At 41.0% G+C, this 10,210-nt stretch overlaps 1 long non-coding RNA gene across 1 annotated transcript; it reads left to right on the top strand.

Annotated features, from left to right (window-relative positions):
* Positions 1–1,279: 1,279 nt before the first annotated feature.
* Positions 1,280–5,908, top strand: LOC133645746 (uncharacterized). The gene is made up of 3 exons (XR_009825200.1): positions 1,280–1,412; positions 2,432–2,518; positions 3,298–5,908. It is a non-coding gene; the product is annotated as an uncharacterized LOC133645746 (long non-coding RNA).
* Positions 5,909–10,210: the final 4,302 nt, after the last annotated feature.

Here is a 10,210-nt window from a genome sequence, read left to right as displayed (position 1 = left end):
ATGATGGCGCCTTCCTGGTTAGGGGGAAGGCCGTCTCTCATCAGCAAGCCTGGTTTGCCCCAGAAAGAGGGCCAGTTATCAATAAACGTTAGTCCCTGTTGCCTACAGCAGCTAGACAGCCACTTGTTAAGCGAGACTAATCTGCTATATCTCTCATCATTGCCTCTCGCAGGCAGGGGGCCAGAGACAATTACTCGATGCCTGGACATCTTTCTATTTATAGATTGGATACCGACGCACTAAAGGGGCTCTCTATACCTTACGCTATGAAGTGAGGGGAAACTGAGTGAATAATGACAGGTTATATGATTATTTATTAAAACTCATATTCGGGCCACTTTATAATGAATATGTCGGCATGTATTTGTAAAAAAAAAATAATAAAAAAAATATAACACCAAATTATTTAGGGGGGCTTAAGAATATTTTAGGGGGGCTTGAGCCCCCCTAAAATAGGCCTAACAACGCCAATGGCTGTGACTCCTTTCACATTTTTCAACCCATTTAAACTGTTCCACTGTCAAAACATTTCTCTTAGTTAGGACAAACAACTAAGTTGGTTTAAGAACTTGAAAAATTCCCGGTTTTCCCGAAATTACATAATACCATTTTTCAATTAAAAAAATGTGACTACTTCAACATATCTCGACCGCTTTAAATAATTCCAACACCAACCAATTCAGCTCATTCAGGACATTCACGCTTAGTAATCTGTTTTTTTTAAATCCTGCTTTTCCCAAAATCCCCAAATTTCCAGGAAATTCTCATTGAAATGAATGGGACATTTTTCCAAGTTGCACAATTCCCACATTTTTCAACCTATTCAAACCCTTCCAACATCAACACATTCCACTCATCCTGGACATTCAAACTAACACTTTCCCAAGTTCCAAACCAAATTCTGGTTTTCCTGAAAATTCAAACTATTCCAACATTCAAACTATTCTTACATTTATACAACATTCTGTCAGCATTTCAGTTCAACTTCAGCATTAGAGCATTCACTCGCAATTCCTTCAGGAATTGCCTCATCTAGTAAATATGTTTTTTTTCATTTATAAAAAATAATGACTATCAAAAATATTTTCAATGACTTTAATGAAAAGATTATGAAAACCTCATGATCATTTGTAAAAGCCCCCAATCTCTAATAGTACAGAATGTATCGATGCTGTATTGCACGACTCGGCCACCAGGGGGCAGCCGTCGTCCAGGTTGACAGCTGACAAACGCCTCACAAAAACAAAGAATTAAAGCTCCAACTAAATGCTGCTGTGACTCGCAGACAGTCGGAAGTGAAGCTCGCCGACATCAAATAAACATTTTGTTTTCATGTGCGGCTTGTAATTAGGTGCAATTAATGACGCGCGCCGCAGGAAGTTGTTTCCTCGACAGCTGTTTGGGTTAAACGGGTGAGTGGCTGTCAAACGAATATTAAAATCACCCTTTTGCTTCCCCCTCCCGTGTATCTCACAGCATGCTGCGTGTCACAACAGTGCGTAAACATTTGGACGAGAAGCAACCCTTCCCCTTCGTAAACGCTTTTTATCACGTCTGCGGGGGGAACGTTTTTAATCATGATTCATTGCCGTACAAGTGGTCAAAGAACAGACGCACAAACTCCCTCCTTGGATTGCCAACACCGACCTCTGAAGTTTTGTGTGCAATAATGGGTCCGGCAAAATCACACGCTCTGCTGTTTTTAGGGACCTACTGCAAAAACACCAGTCAAAGATCCTTTATATGACAGGAGCACTGCTGTTTTTAGGGACCTACTGCAAAAACACACCAGTCAAAGATCCTTTATATGACAGGAGCTCTGCTGTTTTTAGGGACCTCCTGCAAAAACACCAGTCAAAGATCCTTTATATGACAGGAGCACTGCTGTTTTTAGGGACCTACTGCAAAAACACCAGTCAAAGATCCTTTATATGACGGGAGCTCTGCTGTTTTTAGGGACCTACTGCAAAAACACTAGTCAAAGCTCCTTTATATGACAGGAGCACTGCTGTTTTTAGGGACCTACTGCAAAAACACTCATCAAAGATCCTTTATATGACAGGAGCACTGCTGTTTTTAGAGACCTACTGCAAAAATGCAAGTCAAGTGGTTCCAATACAATTTGGTCAAATATGTGTATTATTTTATTTAATTTGATATTTGCCAAAAACAGAAACTTAAATATGAAAACTTCATTAAAACTGTTACATGTTTGCTGTGAGTGACTGCTCGCTGTTGTGAAAAAAGCTAAGTATTATTTTCGATCTGTGTGCTTCTAATTGTTTTACAGCTTTCTTTATTCCTTCCCATGTTTGGGAAGGAATAAAGAAAGCTTTATTCCTTCCCAAACAAGTGAGGGAATAAAGAAAGCTTAGTCTTATCTAACTTACAAACCACCCACTCTCTGTCTCACCGCCCCTCTTTCTGCTAGCTAGCTGCTGTCTGAAGGAATCTGCTCCCACACCTTGCAACCACTTCTCTAAAGACAGCAAGAACTGGACTTGGTGAAAGAAACAACGTGAGTATGGCTCCCTGCTCTTCGTGCACCGTTCTCATGGATAGGTTGGCCCTACTACAAGACTGTGTCCGCCAACTAGAGTAGAGTAATTTCATAACTTTAGACGCTGCAGACACATCTTGTAGCATTAGCAGTAGCGAGCTAACTAGCCCAGTTTGTAGCAGCCCTAAGCGGCCTACAAGCAACAGTGAACCGGTTGAGACGCATAATAGATTTAGCCCTTTACCCATACTTGCCGACCTTGAGACCTCCGATTCCGGGGGGTGGGGCGGGGGCGGGGTGGGTGTGTGGTTGGGGGCGGGGGGCGTGGTTAAGAGGGGAGGAGTATATTTACAGCTAGAATTCACCAACTCGAATATTTCATATATATATATATATATATATATATATATATATATATATATATATATATATATATATATATATATTTTTTTTTTTAAATTGTATTTTATTATACCTATAAATAAAAGAAATACTTGAATTTCAGTGTTCCGGAGGCTATCCAGTAGATGGCAGTATTGTCCTGTTTAAGAGTGTCACAACGTTGCTGTTCACGGCAGACGAACTGCTTTATGGTAGACGAAAACGTAACTGCTGTTGTTGTGTGTTGTTACCGTGCTGGGAGGACGTTAATGAAACTGCCTAACAATAAACCCACATAACAAAACCAAGAACTCGCCCTCGATCATTCTACAGTTATAACGTGATTGGGCAGGCACGCTGTTTATATCGTGGGAAAGCGGACGTGAAAACAGACTGTCGCCGCTGTCCCCACTCAGGTCCGCATGGAGCTGGAAGGGGCGTGGCCTCCAGCTCCGGCTGAATTCCGGGAGATTTTCGGGAGAAAATTTCTTCCGGGAGGTTTTCGGGAGAAGCGCTGAATTCCGGGAGTCTCCCGGAAAATCCGGGAGGGTTGGCAAGTATGCCTTTAACTTGTCCTACACCCCAGTCTACCCGGCACCACACCTTAGTCATAGGGGACTCCATCACCCGGAACACACAGCTTAGCAAACCAGCCATAATTAACATTAACCTTGAAGCTAATCTTAGGGAGATAACACGCAACAGGCCTAGTAAACACGTACGACAGGCTAATCGCACCACTAGCTACGCGAACATAGTTGTACACGTTGGCTCCCTCCAATGACATTAGGATGAGGCAGTCAGAGATTACAAAGAGAAACATAGCTAGGACTTGTAATCTCGCTAGAAAGATGTCCAGGCATCGAGTACTTGTCTCTGGCTCCCTACCTGTGAGAGAGGCAATGATTAGTCTCGCTTAACAAGTGGCTGACTAGTTTTTGTAGAGAACAGGGACTAACGTTTATTGATAATTGGCCCTCTTTCTGGGGATAAAACGGGCTTGCTGATTAGGGGCGGCCCTCACCCTAACCGGTAAAACGCCATCACTCTAGTAACATAGATTACTGTTTGAGTCACACTTGACTAACTACACTAGAGCAAACTCAGACACAGGCAATTACAGTGTCTGTTAGTCTGGGTGAGGAGTCAGTTAAGCTAGAACTAACCAGCGTCAGGCTGGAAAATTTCTGCACACACAGCATTTCTCCTAGGATTATACACAACTCACACAATGTTTTTTCTGTAGTGACTGTGCTAGAAGTGAACATCCATTCTACTGAAGTGGCAAATTATGACACGTTTAATCTATCACAGCACCAAGCAAATAATCTGAAGATCCCCATTTTGTCAATTCCTAGATATGGTCGAAATTATTTGAGGTGCACTACATAAAATAAACGTAATGTTATCAATATCACTACTACGGATAACATTAACAAAAACGCCTCAAAGCATCCCACTACCTATAATATGGGCTTTTTAAACATCAGATCATTTTCTCCCAAAACGGTATTAGTTAATGAGGTCATTAGAGACAACAATCGTCATTGATTTCAGCGAAACCTGGCTGAACCAAGATTAATCTTTCCCGCTTAACGAGGTATCTCCTCCTAACTATACGAATGCACATATTGCCCGTCTCCTTAAAAGGGATGGAGGAGTTGCACTAATATCAGGGTTTCCCGCAGCGCTTTGTTGTTAAGGTGGCCGCCTTAACAACAAAGAGCCACCGCCTAAACTAAAGTCTTAACAAGCTGCTCCGCTTAGTTCCGCCTGTGCCTCTGTCAGTACGTCTCTGCAGCACCCAGCATTGTCCCACCCACAGAACCATCTGATTGGTTAAATGCAGAGCGGTAACAGCCAATCAGCAATGCGTATTCAGAGCACATGTAACAGCCAACCAGCAGTGCGTATTCAGAGCGCATGTAACAGCCAATCAGCAGTGCTTATTCAGAGCGCATGGAATCAGTGCTCAGGCAGGCAGAGAGGAGAGACGGTGGGTTGAGCAGAAAAGTGTTTAGCAGGTGAGCATAATGCAGCGGGCTCTCCCCAAATTATAATAAACACTTCCAAGTCAACTACTAGTAATATCGCTATGAGCCCGTTGACGTTCTAGAAACATAAGCGCCAGCTTAGCTCGCTCGCAGTCCTTGAGTTGAAGGCTAATTAGCTTTTAGTGTAACGTTAGCTCATTTTGCAGTGTGTGCGTGCGTGTGTGTTACGGACAGTAAAGCCCTGTCTGTGAGAGAAAGACAAGCATTATTGACCTACAGTTAACAACTAAGTTATTTCACTCTACCTTTTTCTGTGTTGATTGAGCTGTGTTGAAGCAGCAAAAAAGGACATTATGTTAAATAGTCCTTGTCATCACCTCCCGTACACTAAAGTAATGTCCGATCATTACCTTATTAAATTTGAAGTTGTGACTTAGTGTCAACAAGCTACTATGACCACTGCTTTAGCAGCCGCAACATTAATGCTGTCACAACTAGGACTCTTGCTGGCCTACTGCCTTCGGTAATGGTGCCATTCCCAAATTATGTGGGCTCTTTCGATAACTTCACTAACAAATTTAATGATGCCCTGCGCAACGCCATTGATAGTATAGCACCGCTAAAGCTAAAAAAGGCCCCTAAAAGGTGTACCCCCTGGTTTACAGGAGAAACCAGAGCTCTTAAACTATCATGGTGAAAGATGGAACGCAAATGGCGTGCGGCTAAACTTGAGGTTTTCCATCAAGCATGGAGTGATAGTTTAATAACTTATAAACACGCGCTTACCTTAGCTAAAACTAATTACTACTCCAATCTCATCCGCCTCAATAAAAACAATCCTAACTATTTGTTCAGTACAGTAGCATCGCTAACCCAACAAAGGACTCCTCCCAGTAGCTCCACCTACTGGCAATCATTGAGGGCGGACGCTCCCTTTTCCTCTCCCTTATCTCTCTTGCTTGCTTCATTGTCTTGTCTTAACTTTTTTGTTGCCTCTTTTTGCACTGCTCTCCAAATCTAAACATTGGAACTATTTAACCAGTTAAATAGTTCCAATGTTTAGATTTGGAGAGCAGTTAAATAGTTCCAATGTTTAGATTTGGAGAGCAGTGCAAAAAGAGGCAACAAAAAAGTTAAGAAACTGACTAACGAAATTGACAAGATCTTGGGTTTGGGGGAACCTGCTTGTCGTGACGGAGCGGTTGTTGCTGGACACGCGACGGACTCTTGGGAGAAGGAGTGCCGCGTGCCTGGCGTCCCTTTTCAGTCGAGGACGTGAAGATATCTACCTATTCGGAATTATGACAACAGGACATCTGCTGATTGGAGTAAGCCTTGCTCTGGTTTGTCGACAAATTGGAAGTTGCTGGCAGTCTTCAAAGTACCCCAAAGCTGCCACAAATGATTGGAGGATGCGGGAAGAACTGTGGACACTCTTGTGATGTGGATCACATCGGACTGTCTGCCCCGCAGGATTTTGAGGACCAGTCATAGACAATTTAGAGTGAAAAGCAAATTTTATTTTCACTCGTATACAAAACATTCTAACTTGGATTGTTTCCCTGGCTTCGAGACTCTCCCGAAGGACAGTGCGGCGAAGACACAACAAACTCCCTTCTTGTCTCTCATGGACACACACCTGTTGTTGTTGACTTTGGACTTATCGGCTGTACGACATCAAGGCCGCGGAACAGAGACACACTGCAGGCTTACACACACACATGCATCCACAAGAAAATATACGCCACACACACATACCCCACCCCCAATCCAACGCCCTTGACGCAAATCCCATAAGGGTGATGGAAGGATGGGCAGCGCCTGAGAGCTGCGGCCTGCCACCATGGTCCCCCCTCCCCTCTAATGCTAGATATCTCGAGATGTACGTTGTAATATGTATATGTGCTTTGCTATGGAGGTTTTTCCCCACTCCAGACTGGGCCCCCTTGGGAGCCCAGTCTGGATTGTAATTTTTTTACTCATCCTTCCCCAGCGTTGACCTTTTTCCTATCTTTTACGGGGCACCTTGTGGCGACCCATCAGCGTTCCTGATCTGTAACCTTGTACACTGTTTGTTTGTCTAATCTTGAACGGGTTTGTGCTGAAAACAAAGTTTCGTTGTACTTGTGCAATGACAATAAAGACCTATCCTATCCTATCCTGATGACTTTCTGAATTTCTTTAATAAGAAAATTTGTCTCATTAGAAAGGAGGTTAAAGACAACGCGTCCCAGCTACAACTGGGTTCTATTAACACAGATACGAATGATATATATGACGGAGATTGCCCTCCAAAATAGTCTCTCTCTTTTTGATGAAATAACATTAGAGGAACTCCTGCGACGTGTAAATGGGACAAAACAAACAACGTTTTTACTTGACCCACTTCCGGGTAAACTTATCAAGGAGCTGTTTGTAATATTAGGACCATCAGCGCAAAATTTTATAAATTTATCACTTTCCTCTGGTACTGTTTCCCTAGCATTCAAAAAAGTGGTTATTCATCCTCTGCTCAAAAGACCTAACTTCGATTCTGACCTCATGGTAAACTACCGGCTGGTGGGTGTCCCACCTTCCCTTTATCTAAAAAATCCTATAAGAAATTGTTGCACAGCAGCTAAATGAACACTTAGCGTCTAACAATCTCTGTGAACCCTTTCAGTCCTGTTTCAGGGCAAATCACTCTACGGAACCAGCCCTCGCAAAAATGACTAATGATCTATTGCTAACTATGGATGCTGATGCGTCGTCCATGTTACTGCTACTTGATCTTAGCGCTGCTTTCGATACCGTCGGTCAAAACATTTTATTAGCACGTATCAAAACACGTATTGGTATGTCAGACTTAGCCTTGTCTTGGTTTAACTCCTATCTTACTGACAGGATGCAGTGCGTCTCCCATAACAATGTGACCTCAGAGTATGTTAAGGTAACGTGCAGAGTTTCACAGGGTTCGGTTCTTGGCCCTGCACTCTTCAGCATCTACATGCTGCCGCCGGGTGACATCATACACAAATACGGTGTTAGCTTTCACTGTTATGCTGATGACACCCAACTCTACATGCCCCTAAAGCTGACCTACACGCCAGATTGTAATCATCTGGAGGCGTGTCTACATGAAATTAAACAATGGATGTCCAGCAACATTTTGCAACTCAACGCTAAGAAAACGGAAATACTGATTATGGGTCCAGCTAGACATTGGCACTTATTTAATATAACCCCTTAACAACAACAAAACAATTATGCACTTATCTAATAATGCCACCTTAGCATTTGACAACAAAACAATTATACACCTATTTGATAAAACCACCTTAACATTTGACAACCAATTACACAAAGTGACCCGCTAAAGAATCTTGGTGTTATCTTCGACCCAAATCTCTCATGTGAGTCACACATTAAGAGTGTTACTAAAACAGCCTTCTTTCATCTCCGTAATATCACTAAAATGTATGTCTCGTCTTGATTACTGTAATGTATTATTTTGGGTCCTCCCTAAGTCTAGCATTAAAAGACTACAGTTGGTACAAAATGCGGCTGCTAGACTTTTGACAAGAACAAGAACGTTTGATCATATTACGCCTATACTGTATATTTCTTTATATACATATACAGTATACCGATATATACAGTCTTGGTCAAAAGTTTACATACACTTGTAAAGAACATAATGTCATGGCTGTCTTGAGTTTCCAATACTTTCTACAACTTTTTTTGTGATAAGAGTGATTGGCGCACATGCTTGTTGGTCACAAAAAACATTCATGAAGTTTGGTTCTTTTATGGATTTATTATGGGTCTACTGAAAATGTGACCAAATTTGCTGGGTCAAAAGTATACATACAGCAATGTTAATATTTGGTTACATGTCCCTTGGGAAGTTTCACTGCAATAAGGCGCTTTTGGTAGCCATCCACAAGCTTCTGGCAAGCTTCTGGTTGAATTTTTGCTTCAATAGCGGCCTTTAGCATCCATAACACCTCAGCAATACCACAGGCTGATTGCCTCCATGCCACGCCGCATTGATGCAGTAATCCGTGCAAAAGGATTCCCAACCAAGTACTGAGTGCATTAATTGACATTTTCAAATGTTTAATTTTGTTTTGCTGTTATAAATCTTTTTTTTTTTTACTTGGTCTGAGGAAATATTCTAATTTTTTGAGATAGGATTTTTGAGTTTTCTTAGCTGTATGGCATAATCAGCAATATTAAAATAACAAAAGGCTTGCAATATTTCAGTTGATGTGTAATGAATCCAGAATGTATGACATTTTTGTTTTTTTTATTTGCATTACAGAAAATAAATAACTTTATCACAATATTCAAATTTTCTGAGACAGTCCTGTATACAATAATATAAACCAAGTCATTGTATTTCATTTAGGATTATTTCATATCTTCATTTAAATAAAAAAATATTTATCTTTTTTAGATACAGTCAATAAATAATGTGAACATGTATCATAACATGGAAATCTAAGAGAACGTGTTGTGAATGAGGATGCTTGTGGACTGGGATTTTTTATTTATTTATTTATTTATTTATTTTTACACATTTTTATTAAAAAAAAAACCAGTTTTTCCAACGTATTCAATTTTAGACGATTTTTCTTCTTAGTTATTATTTCTCCGGCTGTAGAAAAGACCTGCTCACAGGGCACAGAGGAGGCGTCAGTTCGACACAGTTCGCTTATCGGTCACGTGACCGAAACAGCACCGACACAGGGTTTTGCTCTATGAGCTCGACGCATGCGGCGATGCATCGGTGTTGCCGAACCCATCACTAATATATATATATATATATATATATATTATATATATATATATATATATATATATATATATATATATATATATATATATATATATATATACATGTACACTACCGTTCAAAAGTTTGGGGTCACCCAAACAATTTTGTGGAATAGCCTTCATTTCTAAGAACAAGAATAGACAGTCGAGTTTCAGATGAAAGTTCTCTTTTTCTGGCCATTTTGAGCGTTTAATTGACCCCACAAATGTGATGCTCCAGAAACTCAATCTGCTCAAAGGAAGGTCAGTTTTGTAGCTTCTGTAACGAGCTAAACTGTTTTCAGATGTGTGAACATGATTGCACAAGGGTTTTCTAATCATCAATTAGCCTTCTGAGCCAATGAGCAAACACATTGTACCATTAGAACACTGGAGTGATAGTTGCTGGAAATGGGCCTCTATACACCTATGTAGATATTGCACCAAAAACCAGACATTTGCAGCTAAAATAGTCATTTACCACATTAGCAATGTATAGAGTGTATTTCTTTAAAGTTAAGACTAGTTTAAAGTTATC

The sequence above is a fragment of the Entelurus aequoreus genome, linkage group LG03 (genome assembly GCF_033978785.1).
Source record: "Entelurus aequoreus isolate RoL-2023_Sb linkage group LG03, RoL_Eaeq_v1.1, whole genome shotgun sequence".
NCBI classification, from domain to species: domain Eukaryota; kingdom Metazoa; phylum Chordata; class Actinopteri; order Syngnathiformes; family Syngnathidae; genus Entelurus; species Entelurus aequoreus.
This window is presented reverse-complemented; position numbering and strand designations above follow the sequence as displayed.